Genomic DNA, 12,797 nt, shown 5'->3' with positions numbered 1-12,797 from the left:
ATCGTCCAGGTCTCTGTCTGACTCCAAAGGTCCGGGACTGTGCACTTTTGGATCTGCAGAGCCAGCAGAGTGAGGATGTGGGTCCAGAGAACCACTTATGGGGAGCTCCTGCTTTGAGGTACCCTCCAGGGCAAAGCCTGTGTCAGCACTTCTAGGAAAAAGCAACAGTAGCAGTAATACCAACACGTAGCTATTTCTCGTGCACTTTCTATAACCGTTTTGCACGCGCAGTCCTATTTAAAGCAAACGAACAAGCAAAAGAAAACACCATTTGACACAGATTCTATTTTTGTGCCCATTTTAGAGATGAGAAAACAGAGTTGGAGTAGTTTAAAGGACTTTGTTCAGGGTCCCTCAGCCAGGAAGTGGCCCAGCGGGTACTTGGAGCAGCTTGCCGCCCAGGGGCCACAATTCTTCCTTGGGTTGCCTCTCCTCTTGGGGAAGTCTGGGGCAGTTCAGACCCTGCCTTCCCTCCCTTGGCAGGACGGGCTCTGGGAAGTCCGTTCATTTCTAGTGCCAATCCTTGCTCTCCAGGATCCTGTCTTCTTTCCCACTGATGCCCCCAAATCCCCTGCAACTGGGGTGTGTGTGTGTGTGTATCTTCCAGGTTTAAACCTGGGTGGGTGGGGTCCAAAATCTCCAAATCCTTCTGAAAATCTGCCCCTTCACCACATCCAGTTCTTGGACCAGTAGTAGAGCAGCAGTCAGGCTAGGGTGGAGTCTATCCGGAGGCCTTCCTGGAGGTGGTGGCCAAACTCGTTAACCTGACTAAATCTTGTCTGGGCTGATGGTGAGGGATAGGATCCCGGGTGGCTTCAGGTCCTCCCTCCCCGTCTAGAAAGGAAGAGGTCCAGGTGCTGTGATCATTTATTCCTTCTTCTTCTCCTCCCCACCTCCTATTTCTCTGCTTAAACCAACATCTTAACTCCAAGACTGTGGCTCAAAAAGGATGCACGTTAATTTCACAATTTCCATCCCAAAGTGGGGATGGACCCCCTGTTGCCACCCCAATCTGTGCCTCTTTGACCCCTAAGAAAGGGACCCCAGAGAAATGTGCGGAGAACACAACTGCTCTGTGTGTTGGGAGAGGGGGGAGCCAAACTTCTGATTTTCCGCGGTGGCAGGGGGTGGGGAGAGGAGTAAGGCAGGTGGGGTGAGCAGGTAGCCCTCAAGTCCAAAACTCCAGGCTGTCCCTTGCCTTCAAGGGCCGTGGCCTTTGAACCAGGATCCGGGCAGGGCCCGCAAGGAGCCGGCCTACCGCCTTCACAGCCCGCTTCGCCCTGTGCCCCGCGCAAAAGAGTTTAACTCTTTTATCAGAGGGGAAATTGAAAAGTGACTTCTGCAAATCCCAAGTCGGGGGGCTCAGCAGCAACTTCTGGGGTGGGAAGAGAGGTGGGGGCCGAAAAGGGAGGTGGGGAAAAAAAAGAGCAGGGGGGAAATCCATTGAAAAAAAAAATAAAGATACACGCGGGATTAAATAAGCTAAGCAGCTCAGCCGGCGGAATTCTAGATCTGGGTTTTGAAACCAAGAGGGTCCCTCTACCTTTGGCCATCTGGCTGTTTTAAGCCCTGCCCCATGCTGTATGATTTTAGCTGAAAATCTCTTCCGTTGCAGCTTCTCTTTTATTGAATTCATCAAAAGCAAACTTTCCCTGAGTTTTTTTTTTTTTTTTTTTAAGACGGCTAAAATAATACGCCGACCACTGTGACATTCTCCGCGCCCAGGCCATTTTTCATAACGCCGCGGATCCGCTTTTGTGCCTCGGAGGCGACTAAACAGATGAATAACGAGCAAAGTCTCCCGAAAGTAAGCTAGCAGCTTTTCTCAGCTCTAAAAAAGTTAACTGAAATGAGAGGTGCACGTAAAAACCCAACACCCAAAGATGGGGGGCCACACTTTTATGACTCTGCATGACAACGACGTCTTTTTAAAAGCAAACTAACTCCCACACCCGCGCACACGCGCGCGCGCACACACCCGCGCACACACACACACACACACACTCACACGCACGCACGCACCAGCACACTTGCTCACACAAACTACACAAACTTTAAGCCTTGCGAAGCTGCCCAGGTGGTGTTTTTGGCAATTTCGGTAAAGACAGAGTGAAAGAAGAAGGTTCTGAGGCAGGTTCTAGCTGGCAAGGATGGGAGAAGGGCAAAAACGCGGTTTTATCTATTATTTTAGTTTTAGATGTTGTTTTGTTTTGCTAGATTTTTTTTTTTCTTTCTTTCTTTCTTTTTAACCGCAGCTAGTAGGCAGGTTGTTTTCTGGCAAGAGGCAAGGAATGGCTGCAGCACTCAAGGAAGAATCAAAGTGTTAAAGGACGCTCAAAATGTAGTGTTGTGGCAGGTCGGGGTAAGTTACTTTTTTTTTTTTTTTTCCCCTTCCCCTCCTGTTTGCTCTTTGGTTTTGGAACGCAGTAAAAACGCACTTCGAGTAGAGTTTTCCTGTTGTTGTTGTTGTTTTTTTTGGGGGTGGGGTGGGGTGGAGAGTAACTCCAGGCTCCCTCCTGGGGTGGCCGCCTCCTGCGACCCTGCTCTGGTTTTGCAAGGGCTTTGCTGGGAGGTGCTTTCCCGCCGAGCCCCGTGGTGCCCGCGCAGGGGCCAGCGAGTCCCGCGCGCTCCAGCCGCTCCCGCCGCAGAGGCAACAAGTCCCCGACCGCAGCCCGGGGCCCGCCGCTCGCCAGGTCCTGGGAACGGATCTTGCACGTGTAAACTACTTGCTTGTGGACGCGCACAGCTGCGACCCTCGGGTTTATGGGGGGGGGGGGCGGAATAAAAAACCTCGTGCCTTAAATGGACGGTTTAGAAAAACTCAGCCATTGGTTCTCGCCAGATGATTATTGATGCAAAGTAAACCCTAGGGTTGGAGCGCGCGCGCGTTTGTTTAACCCTAAAAAGTATTCCGCATCCGAGTTGCTCAAGTTGACGTCCACTCGAAATCGTTTGCTATGTTTTGTCCCCCCCACCCCACCGCCAGGGGCTAAGAAAAATAACTAGGCGTCATCTGTGGGAGATGGGTGTAGACCTAGTAGTCCCCGGGGAGCAACGCCCCAGCCCCGTGCGCGCTAACTTGCAGGAAAAGTGGCCCCAAAGAGACTCGACAGGCGGCTCCGTGCACGCGCGCACACGTTTCCACGGACGTGTGTCACGGGTGCGTGGTGGTGCTGCATGCACTTGGCTGCGGGCACCGGCCCGGGGCTCTGGGATTCGGTCCCCGGGGTGGCTGCTGCTGCTGCTCTGCGGTGCATGTTCCATAAACGCGGCTATTGAGGCGCCCGGGCCGAGGGGTGGTTCGCTGGCAGCGCCAGACAGCGACCCGCGAACGTCTGCCGCGAGCCCAGATTTTATGGATTCTCACGGTCTCCCCTACCCGGGAGTGTGGCATAGACACGTGCTGCGCCAGAAGGATGGGGCAGGGCGGACCCCGATGCGCGCCCGGGAGAAATGCACCGGGCGGCCGCGGAGGATGCACGCGGGGCCGAGGGGGGATCCGAGGCGATTTTGGTTCGTTAGCAGGCGCGACTCCCCGAGCCTGGGTCTGGCGGGGCCCGAGCATATAAAATGCAACTTTTGCCCCATTGGTTCGCTAGGTGAATTAGCGCATACTGGGACTGAACAGTCCTTGACCTTTGCCTTTATGTTTGCGCAAATGTTTGCCTAAAACACAATCGGCCTTGACAAGGGAGCATGCTACCGTGTGACACTGCCTATTCACCAGATAGATGTTCCCTGCCACACACGACCCAGAGCAGCCTTTTTAAATGGCTTAGGTATTTGTACAAACCGTATAAATTAATGTCGGATGATTGCTAGTTGCTAGTTAAATACAAGACAATTTAGATGTGGGATACACATCTCTCTTTAGTCTTTCTTTCTTTTTCTTTTTTTTTTCCCCTCCTCTTTTACAAAAGTCGATAAGATGACCAGGAAACAAACAAACAAACAAAAAATGATAGTGGAGAAAAGTTTATGTTTAGGGAAGGCAATAGATTCCTGTTTGATAAAATGGGCACAAAAACGTAATTCCCTCACACATGACTTTTCCCACCAAGATGGGGAGTGAATGAAGCAAGAGAGAGGAACAGTGGGGAAAACTGAAGGACAAATGCTCAGGACAATTAGTAATGGGGAGGGGGGTTTGGGGAAGTGAACCCGAAGATCCTGCAGGATTTATTGTTCCTGGAGGAGCCATGAGAGTCAAGAGGCTCTCAGGACTCTGGGAACCCCGTGGGACTGGGGAAGTTTTACCGATTCCTGAGCTTTATGGTTTTGAATACTTCCCCCAATAAAACTAAATACTTTAGCAGGAGGGGAAAACATCTTGTAAAAATCTAGAATTGGTTTAAACCTCCTTTTTAACCGCCACATTGTAGGTTTGCAATGATTTAGAGACCTAGGCTGCCTTTCCCTGAACTTTGACATAGGGGAAAAAAAATGAATTTCCCTCGGCTGTGGTTTCTAGCTGGGTTCAGAATTTTCCACATTCCTTTCATTACCAGCAAGATGGCAAGACCTCACTGATTTCCAGGGCTTAATTTCTGGGGTGGATAGGACGGCAGAGACAGGGATTACAAAATTAAGCAAAACAGGGACAGTTGCAGTATTCCTTTAGGGAGTGTCATTCCTTTGGGAGAGAGGAGTATTTACTTTCTTCGTTCCAAGAGGATGCAGTTGACCAGGAGAGTACCAACGCAGGCCACAACCTGGGGATACGGATTTGAATGTCTGAGAGTCTCTGCGGTTTCTCCAAACATTGGCCAAGTTGCTTTCAGGCTTCCTTTAACTATCTGCAGGTGGTGGGCCATCACTTCTCCCTTGGAAGCCCTTTCTCTTGTTCCCTGGGCAGAATTTACCTTCTCTCTGGTGGGCTTTGGGTCAGAGCAGGGGGAAGTTTGTTAAAAAAAAAAACAAAAAACAAACAACAACAACAACAAAAAACACAAAAACAGAATTCTATGTGTCCCACATAGAATTTTGGCGATGCATGAAATTAGCAGAAAGGTATAAACGACAGCAGAATGCAAAAGACAAAAGATAAATTTAAGAACAAGTACCTTGCAAAAAAAAAAAAAGAAAAAAGAAAGAAAGAAAGAAAGAAAAAAAGAACAAGTACCTTGCAGGGAACTGTAACACAGAGAGGCTTGCAAGAAGAGTAAACATAAGTGATATGGAAAATAATTCCGGAGACTATTTCTAGGTAAAATACCCCCCCTACGAATTTCTTAATTAACAGATCAGATTTGTTAGTTTACCCTCATTATTTAATTAATAATGTGTCAGAAGTGAACCATTTCAGAAACAGTTCTGTAGAATTGACAGAGTGTGAATGGTAGTCTACATAGTTTTGGCTTTTGGTTTATAAAAGCAGGCAACTGGATATGCGTAGAAACCATATTTCAGTTCTCAGAGGATATTTGCTCATTTTCTTAAACTTGTAATCATTTTAACTATTTAAAAAAATAGTTTCATATTAAGATAGAGTGGCTCTTCTCTCTGCTCCTCATCCAATCTTTTAGAGGATTTAGGAATTAAAGATTTATAGAAATGCACACTTTAGAGCTCTATTATCTGAGATGTTCTACAGTGACACGGAGAAAGCAAGGCAGTAATATGTTTCTAGCCTTTAGCAATATGTTTCTAGCTATCTTGTGGCTGTGCCTGTGGTACATGAAATTTGTTCAGACTTCTGGGTGAATTGGGACCTAGAATTTATAATCGGTGATGATTAATATAAGCAATTTAGGTTCAAGCTAGTTGTAAAAATCAGTTTACGAACTCCAGAAGTTTCCAGGTTTGCTTACTTTGAAATAGATACATGTTTAATAAAGCACATCAAGTTAGAAAAAAATCAACATCTTAGATAAAATATAGTTCACATATGTCCTAGGTATCAACTATTCAAGTATTTAGTCCACATATTCATTTAGTTATTCAGTTATAATGAATCAAATTGAAGATGAGAGATGATCAGCTCAATTAATTTATGATAGACATCTAGAAATTGTGCATATTTCTGGACAAAGCTGATATACCATTAAATATTTATATTGTGAAATCTGTAGGTGGTTTTATCTAGCAGTGCTCAGGAGGACATATAGTAATTAATTGATACAAATAAAGACATAGTATAACTGCCAAAACTGCTCTTATTTAAATGAGTATCACAACTTTAATGGAGAAGAAAGGAATTTTCTTTTATTATTTTTGGAAATGATTAGGCTTCTACAATAATATTACTTTCCTTAGGAAAAAAAAATAAAAGGTATAAAAAAATCTTAGTTTATAACTACATTTGAAAAATTAAGGTAACTGATTTATTCTTATGAGTTGAGCATTTGAGAAAATCCCTGCTGAAAATCATTTCCATATGAAATTAACATTCATTAAAGGTAAAATGATTGCATTACCTGACACTGAAACTGTAAAATCTTTTAGATGACTCTGTAGTATATGCTAACCGCTACGTTAATAATCTTTCTGGCTTGATTGTGAAATGTCATCTGCCAGGATCTGTGAAACTTTCTATTTTACTGTGCATTGAAATTAAGCTGAAGAAGTAAATTTAGATTTCAGGTGCTGGAGACCCTGGCCTCTCCTCCCATTCTATCTCCTTGAAGGCACATCTTTCCCTCTAATTTACGTGGACACAGCTTATATTGTTTTAAAAATCCTCATCAATTACTTGCTACTAAATTCCATTCTGCTTTGCACATGAAAACTTACAGATGGCTTGGAGGTATGTGAATTTAGCTATTAATTGCCAAACTTGACTTGAAATAGCCCAAATTTGTGCATGTGAACAGCCAGGCCTTGCTAGAGTTGAAGCTCAGAGACCAGACTTACCCTACTGGTGACAAATCTAGGTTTTCTTGGTACAGAGAAAGAAAGAATCCTTCTTACCTCCATTTTGATTCACAATCTCTGATCACATAAATTATGCTCTGATTTCCAATGCCTAGTGCATCCAAAATCAGGCCCTAATTACCTAATACTAGCAAAGACAATGGGGATTCTAGGGGGAATACTTAACAGGGCTTGGATTCCAGAGGGCATTTGGAAGGGGCCAAGCCAAACTTTACCCAGGGAGTGAGATTTAAGATCTTTTTCTTATGGCTGGTCAGGGAAAAATCTCGGATTTCCAGAAAGGCCCTCCATCCTCTGTTTTAAAAGTTGGGAATTCAGAATTCAAAGAGGAGGGAGCGGTGAAGGCATTAGAGGGGAGGGCAGGGCCCAGGAAAGTGCCCACACCTGAGAGGTGTGGAAACCACATTCTCACCTGACAAATCCAGGAGTCCCTTAGTTTGATAAGAGGGCGTAGCCAAGCGCTAGTGTTAATCAGTCACTTGCAGAAGCCGATCCCCACAGAGAGCGCCAGCGTGGCAGGTACTCAGAGTGTTTGCAGGGTTGGGGTCTCATTCTCTGATTTATTTGAAAGCAGGCTGGTGGGGGAGCAAGGGGCCAGGAGTAAGGTTTTCCCAGCTCCTGATTCTGTCGCTCATATTTATCTGATCACTATTCATTTTTTAAAAGATTTTATTTATTTATTCATGAGAGAGAGAGAGAGAGAAAGAGAGAGAGAGGCAGAGACCCAGGCAGAGGGAGAAGCAGGCTCCCTGCGGGGATCCCGATGTGAGACTTGATCCCAGGACCCCGGGATCCCGTGCTGAGCTGAAGGCAGACGCTCAACCACTGAGCCACCCAGGTGTCCCTGATTACTATTCATGCTTATTCCCGGCCTTTCCATTGCAGCTTGGGAGATGTTGGAGCAGGGTGCACCTTACCCGCTCTGCTCTCCCCACTCGCCTTCTCCCATCTCCCCTATGCCTCCCACCCTGTCACCCTTTCCGACTCCTTCAGCCCTTCACAAATCCCCTCTCCCTCCTTCTCAATCCTTCCTATCCCTTCCTCCCCTTCTCTCCTTCCCCCTCTGCTACTCCCACACAAACCCACAAGCCCCTCAGATCTTCTCAACCCTCATTACTTCTCTCACTTCTCTTAGACCCCTTACCACCTCCCATCTCTTTAGCTCATGCCCCTTTGTGTCCTGTGCACCCTGTCCCAGCCCTCTGTCACCTGTGCCTCTCCCCCAACCTTTCACATCAGCCACTCTCTTCATCCTCCACGCTCTGCCCAGGCCCCTAGCATATCCCCATTTTTTACACCCACAATATTCGCATCTGTCACACTCCTCACACGTACTCCACACTCACACTCGTACTCTCACTCATGCACACAAGCCACCCCCTCAAACTACCTTTTGTCCAGTGGCATTTGAACTCCTCTCTGTTTTGAATGACTTAACCTCCAGCATCTTCCTCCCTCCACTGCTTCCTTCTATACCTGGGGGTCAGTATCTCCCTGTCTCCCATTCTGGACTTCTCTCTGAGGGAGGGAACTTGGCTGATTTCCCTTCAGGTTTTTCACCCCTGAGGGCTCAGCCACCTCAGTGATGGGGCTGGACCTGCAGCAGATCAGAGCAGAACCTCTGATTGGACTTCTGTGCTAGGAGTCCTCAGCTTCAGACAGCTTTTCCTTGATTCCCTTTCCAGTTTGTCTCTAGACTGCAAGAACACAGACTTCTAAGTATACAATTTCCATCAGCAGGTGGGTGGTTGGGGTTCTTAAATTGGTGGTTTTTCAGTCTGATCGAGCTTCAGAATCACCCAGAGCCTGTTAATAAAAATAAATAGATAAATAAATAAATAAATAAATAAATAAATAAATAAAACCATAGATTGCTGGGCCCACTCCCAGAGTTTCTGACTTAGTAGACTTGAGGTAGGACCTGAAAATTTGCATTTCTAACAAGTTTCTGGGTGATACTGAAGCTGCTGTTCTGGGACCACATGTTGAGGGAATTTAAATGATATCTCAGCAATAGGAAGTGCTCTTGTTGTATAGTTATGAGACGGGGCAGGGGTTCCAAAGAACATAGAAGTTCAAGAGCCGAATGATGCTGGCTGGATGGGAATGGTGCCCTAAAAATTTCTCAAGCCAGATGACACTCTGGAAGTGTACATTTGTTCTGATGAGTGATTAATTTCTCAGAAAATGGCCAAATCCTCTTCATGGTGAGGACTTTCATGAGAGGAAGGGAGAAAAATAAGAGGTTGTGTCCAGGACATGTCTTCCTAAGCCCTCATTGACCATTTTCAATGAAGCTAATGGTGATTAGAACTAGGAGTAATTGAACCTTGGGTCACTGAAAGTGCTGGTCGGTCTCTCTGGGTAAGGTTTATTGTTTATGAATCTTTGTGTGTGTGTGTGTGTGTGTGTGTGTGTGTGTGTGTGTGTTAGGGGGCTTGCTGACTACCTTTGTGGTTAGGCTTCCTTTTAAATGAACCAGAGGGCTCCAGCCTTACAGAAACACCTTTTCTACCTGGGTAGTGGTTACCATGGTGACTTCCTTTTCCCTCTCCATCTGCTTGTGAAGAGGCCTCACAGACTTCTCCCTTCAGTCCTTCTTGAAGGCTGGAAAGTAGCCCAGAAACTTTTGGCCAGTTCGTGTTATGCCTTTTCAGTGGTCTAGGAAGTGGTTTTCTTAATGTATTTAGAACTGCAAAGATATGTGTATAAAGGAGGGAAAACAAAAAAATTGAAATCCTTCAAATTCAACTTGTGTGTGTCTATGTGATATGCAGTTAGAGAACACATACTATAAGCAGTCATGATGCTAAACTGTAGTTTATTTCATATTTGAGTTTATTTGATAATACAAATCTCAAATTCTGGTTCCCTAGGCCAAGAATATCTATACCTTTGTCTCTCAGCTGATTTTGCCAGCAGTTTTCATTCTCATTTTCTCTAGGTTTAATGACCAAGGCAGAAATTTCTAGTCTGCTTTTGAAGGATTGGGTCTAGGGATTAGAGTTTTGAGGTCTTAGACAGAGTGTGTACAATATTTCCATGTTTACAAATTCATAGCAGCAGTTCAATATCCCAAATTTTCCCCTCCTTTCTCCTCACATTACAAATAATCATGCTAAGATGCATTAGAAAAAAAACATAATTGCATTAACAGTTTCTCTTATTATCTTGCTATTAAAAATAAGAATTAGATTAAAAAGCTAAAATTTGGGGCAGCCTGGAGGGCTCAGCAGTTTATTGCCGCCTTCGGCCCAGGGCCTGATCCTGGAGACCTGGGATCGAGTCCCATGTCGGGCTCCCTGCATGGAACCTGCTTCTCCCTCTGCCAGTCTCTGCCTCTCTCTCTCTGTCTCTCTCTCTTTGTGTATGTCTCTCATGAATAAATAAATAAAATCTTTTTTAAAAAGCTAAAATTATGTTCATTCCTAGCTTTTCTCTCAGTTTTTAAAAAAGTAAACATAATTTTGTCAAATATCCATTTGCTAGCATGTTTTCTGTTATTTTTTTCCTAGCCAAAAAGGTTATAGACATTGTTAAAATATTTCAAGAGATCATCAGCATACCAGCTCCTTGAAAAATGTTGGGATAGACATCACAGTACCCAGACAATCCAGTTGTCAAATTTTAAAGGTTTCAAGTTGGTCTTCTTTCCTTTCTTCCACTTAAGATTTCTGTATATTATTCCCTTTTTCAAATTGGAGCCTTTATCCAATTTTATATCAAATTGGAGCTTTTTTAAAAAAAGATATATATATATATATATATATATATATGGAGAGAGAGAGAGAGAGAGAGAGAGAGGCAGAGAGGCAGAGACACAGGCAGAGGGAGAAGCAGGCTCCATGCCGGGAGCCCAATGTGGGACTCGATGTGGGACTCGATCCTGGGACTCCAGGATCTCGCCCTGGGCCAAAGGCAGACACCAAACCGCTGAGCCACCCAGGGATCCCCAAATTAGAGCTTTTTCATATGGAAAAGCCGGAGGTTGTCAAAGGAATTGGATACTTAAGGTTGAATCTAAACCGAGTAAATTTCTGAAGTCTATAAAATCCATTTATTAGCTTGAAATTGAGATGAATGTAATGCAAATCTGTGTTTTCTGCTATCAAAATAGAAAACTCAATGGGACAAAATCAATCTATAAGCCTGTTGTTTGCATATTAGACTTGATGTAACCAGTTCAGTTAAAATTGCTACTATATTTAAGTTGTGGGCGATGAATGTATTATCTAAAGAAATGGTCCTCCAAGTACCTTCAACCAAGATTGATGATCTTACAATGGCCTTGGTTTTGGGAAAATGGCCCATGTATGTTTTGGCTCAGAGACGGTCTCACCAGAAATAATTTTGGCAAATGACTCATAACTATAACGATGATAATATTAATGTTACTGTCACTTGTAGGGGGGGACCCCTGAATTCAGTGTCTGTTTACAGATCGTTTGGCATTTTCCTCCAACCATCTAGTCATACTATATGGCAAAGTGTGGCTTGTTGGTTGTTTCTTTGTTTTTTATTGAGGCATAATTGACATATATTATAGTTTCAGGTGTACAACAGAAGGATTTGGTATTTGTATACCCTGTGAGATGATCACTGCAATAAGTCTAGTTACCACCTGTCACCACACAAAGTCACACATTTTTTTTTTTTCTTGTAATGAGGACTTTTAAGATTTACTCTCAGTAAATCACAAGTATGCAATAGGATATTGTTTCTTATATGGGTTAACCCCTCCCTCCCTTAGGGTTAACCCCCTCTCCTGCCCCCTAGTGGAGGGCTTGGCAGTGCACCAGCATCTGGGACAACCAGCGATTATTTATTGATCACCTGCTGTGTGCCAAGCACTGTAGGGGAAGCCGAAGCGTGTCCAGATTTGGGCAGAGTCCAATGCTACACGGGGGCTTTGTAAGATGACTTAAGATTGAGCAGATATCGTAGCGCCAAGTCCTCGTGGCTCCTCACCTGGAGGCCTTTCCGGGACCCTGATGTCCCTCATCTTGCACTCGGAGCCTGACTGGAGGCATCCCTGGCTCCCAGGAGGCCCCGCAGCCAATTTGGGATGGAGAATCTGGCCACTCCTCGGCAGGCCTGGATTTGCCTTCTCTTGTATAGAGCTGTCCAGTCTGACCTGTAGTTACAACCAATCCTGGATCAGCATTGTCGGACGTGGCTTCCACCACACTCTGTTTGAAGAGGCCCATTTTGTGCCGTGGCAGCCACAACAAAACCCAACTTTCCTCTGTGACTTTGTTCTTTTGATTTTTAATAGATCAAAGACCCGGAGGGAGGAAGGAAAAGCAGGGGAGGAGGTGGGGGGGGGGCAAGCGAGGGGGTAGGGATTGTTGTCGTGTCAAGATACAGCGCCCATTTGAGGCCACTAGCCCCATTAGAAGGAAAAAGTGCACGGAAAAGGGCGAGGAACCTGCACTTGGCGCGGCATTGTTTGGGGGATTCGAGCTGCGGCCGCCCCGGCCTCCGCCACACAGTACCGTCTCCATGGCAACGCAACCTGCTGCTGCCACCGCCAAAGTTGAAGACGCTTGAAAGGGCTTGAAGGGACCAGAAGCACAACCCTATTTCGGTTCCCCGAGAACAACGGGGAGAAAATGAAGCAGAGAGAGAAAGGAAGAAGAAAGGAAGGAGAGGAGGAAGAGGGGGAGGAGGAGGAGGAGGAGGAGGAAGAGGAGAGGGTGGGATGGGGGAGGGAGGGGAGAGAGGCAGAGAGAGGGAGAGGGAGACAGAATGAGAATGAATATGAATGAATATGAATGAATGAGAGAGGGAGGGAAAGAGAAGAGAGAATATGGGGGGGGGGGAAGGGGGAGGGAGAGGGAAGGCGGAGAGAAACCCCACCCCAGGCCCATGAATGCTGGCATTGTCCCTTCTTTTCTGAATCTGATTTACCATATCATAACCCC

General features: G+C 45.6%; 1 long non-coding RNA gene across 1 annotated transcript; it reads right to left on the bottom strand.

Annotated features, from left to right (window-relative positions):
- Nucleotides 1–7,572: 7,572 nt before the first annotated feature.
- LOC112661105 (uncharacterized) lies at nt 7,573–12,369 on the bottom strand. Its single transcript, XR_003137431.3, has 3 exons — nt 11,707–12,369; nt 9,389–9,565; nt 7,573–8,679 (listed from the first exon to the last, which is right to left on the bottom strand). It is a non-coding gene; the product is annotated as an uncharacterized LOC112661105 (long non-coding RNA).
- Nucleotides 12,370–12,797: the final 428 nt, after the last annotated feature.

This window comes from Canis lupus, chromosome 23, assembly GCF_003254725.2.
Source record: "Canis lupus dingo isolate Sandy chromosome 23, ASM325472v2, whole genome shotgun sequence".
Lineage (NCBI taxonomy): Eukaryota > Metazoa > Chordata > Mammalia > Carnivora > Canidae > Canis > Canis lupus.
This window is presented reverse-complemented; position numbering and strand designations above follow the sequence as displayed.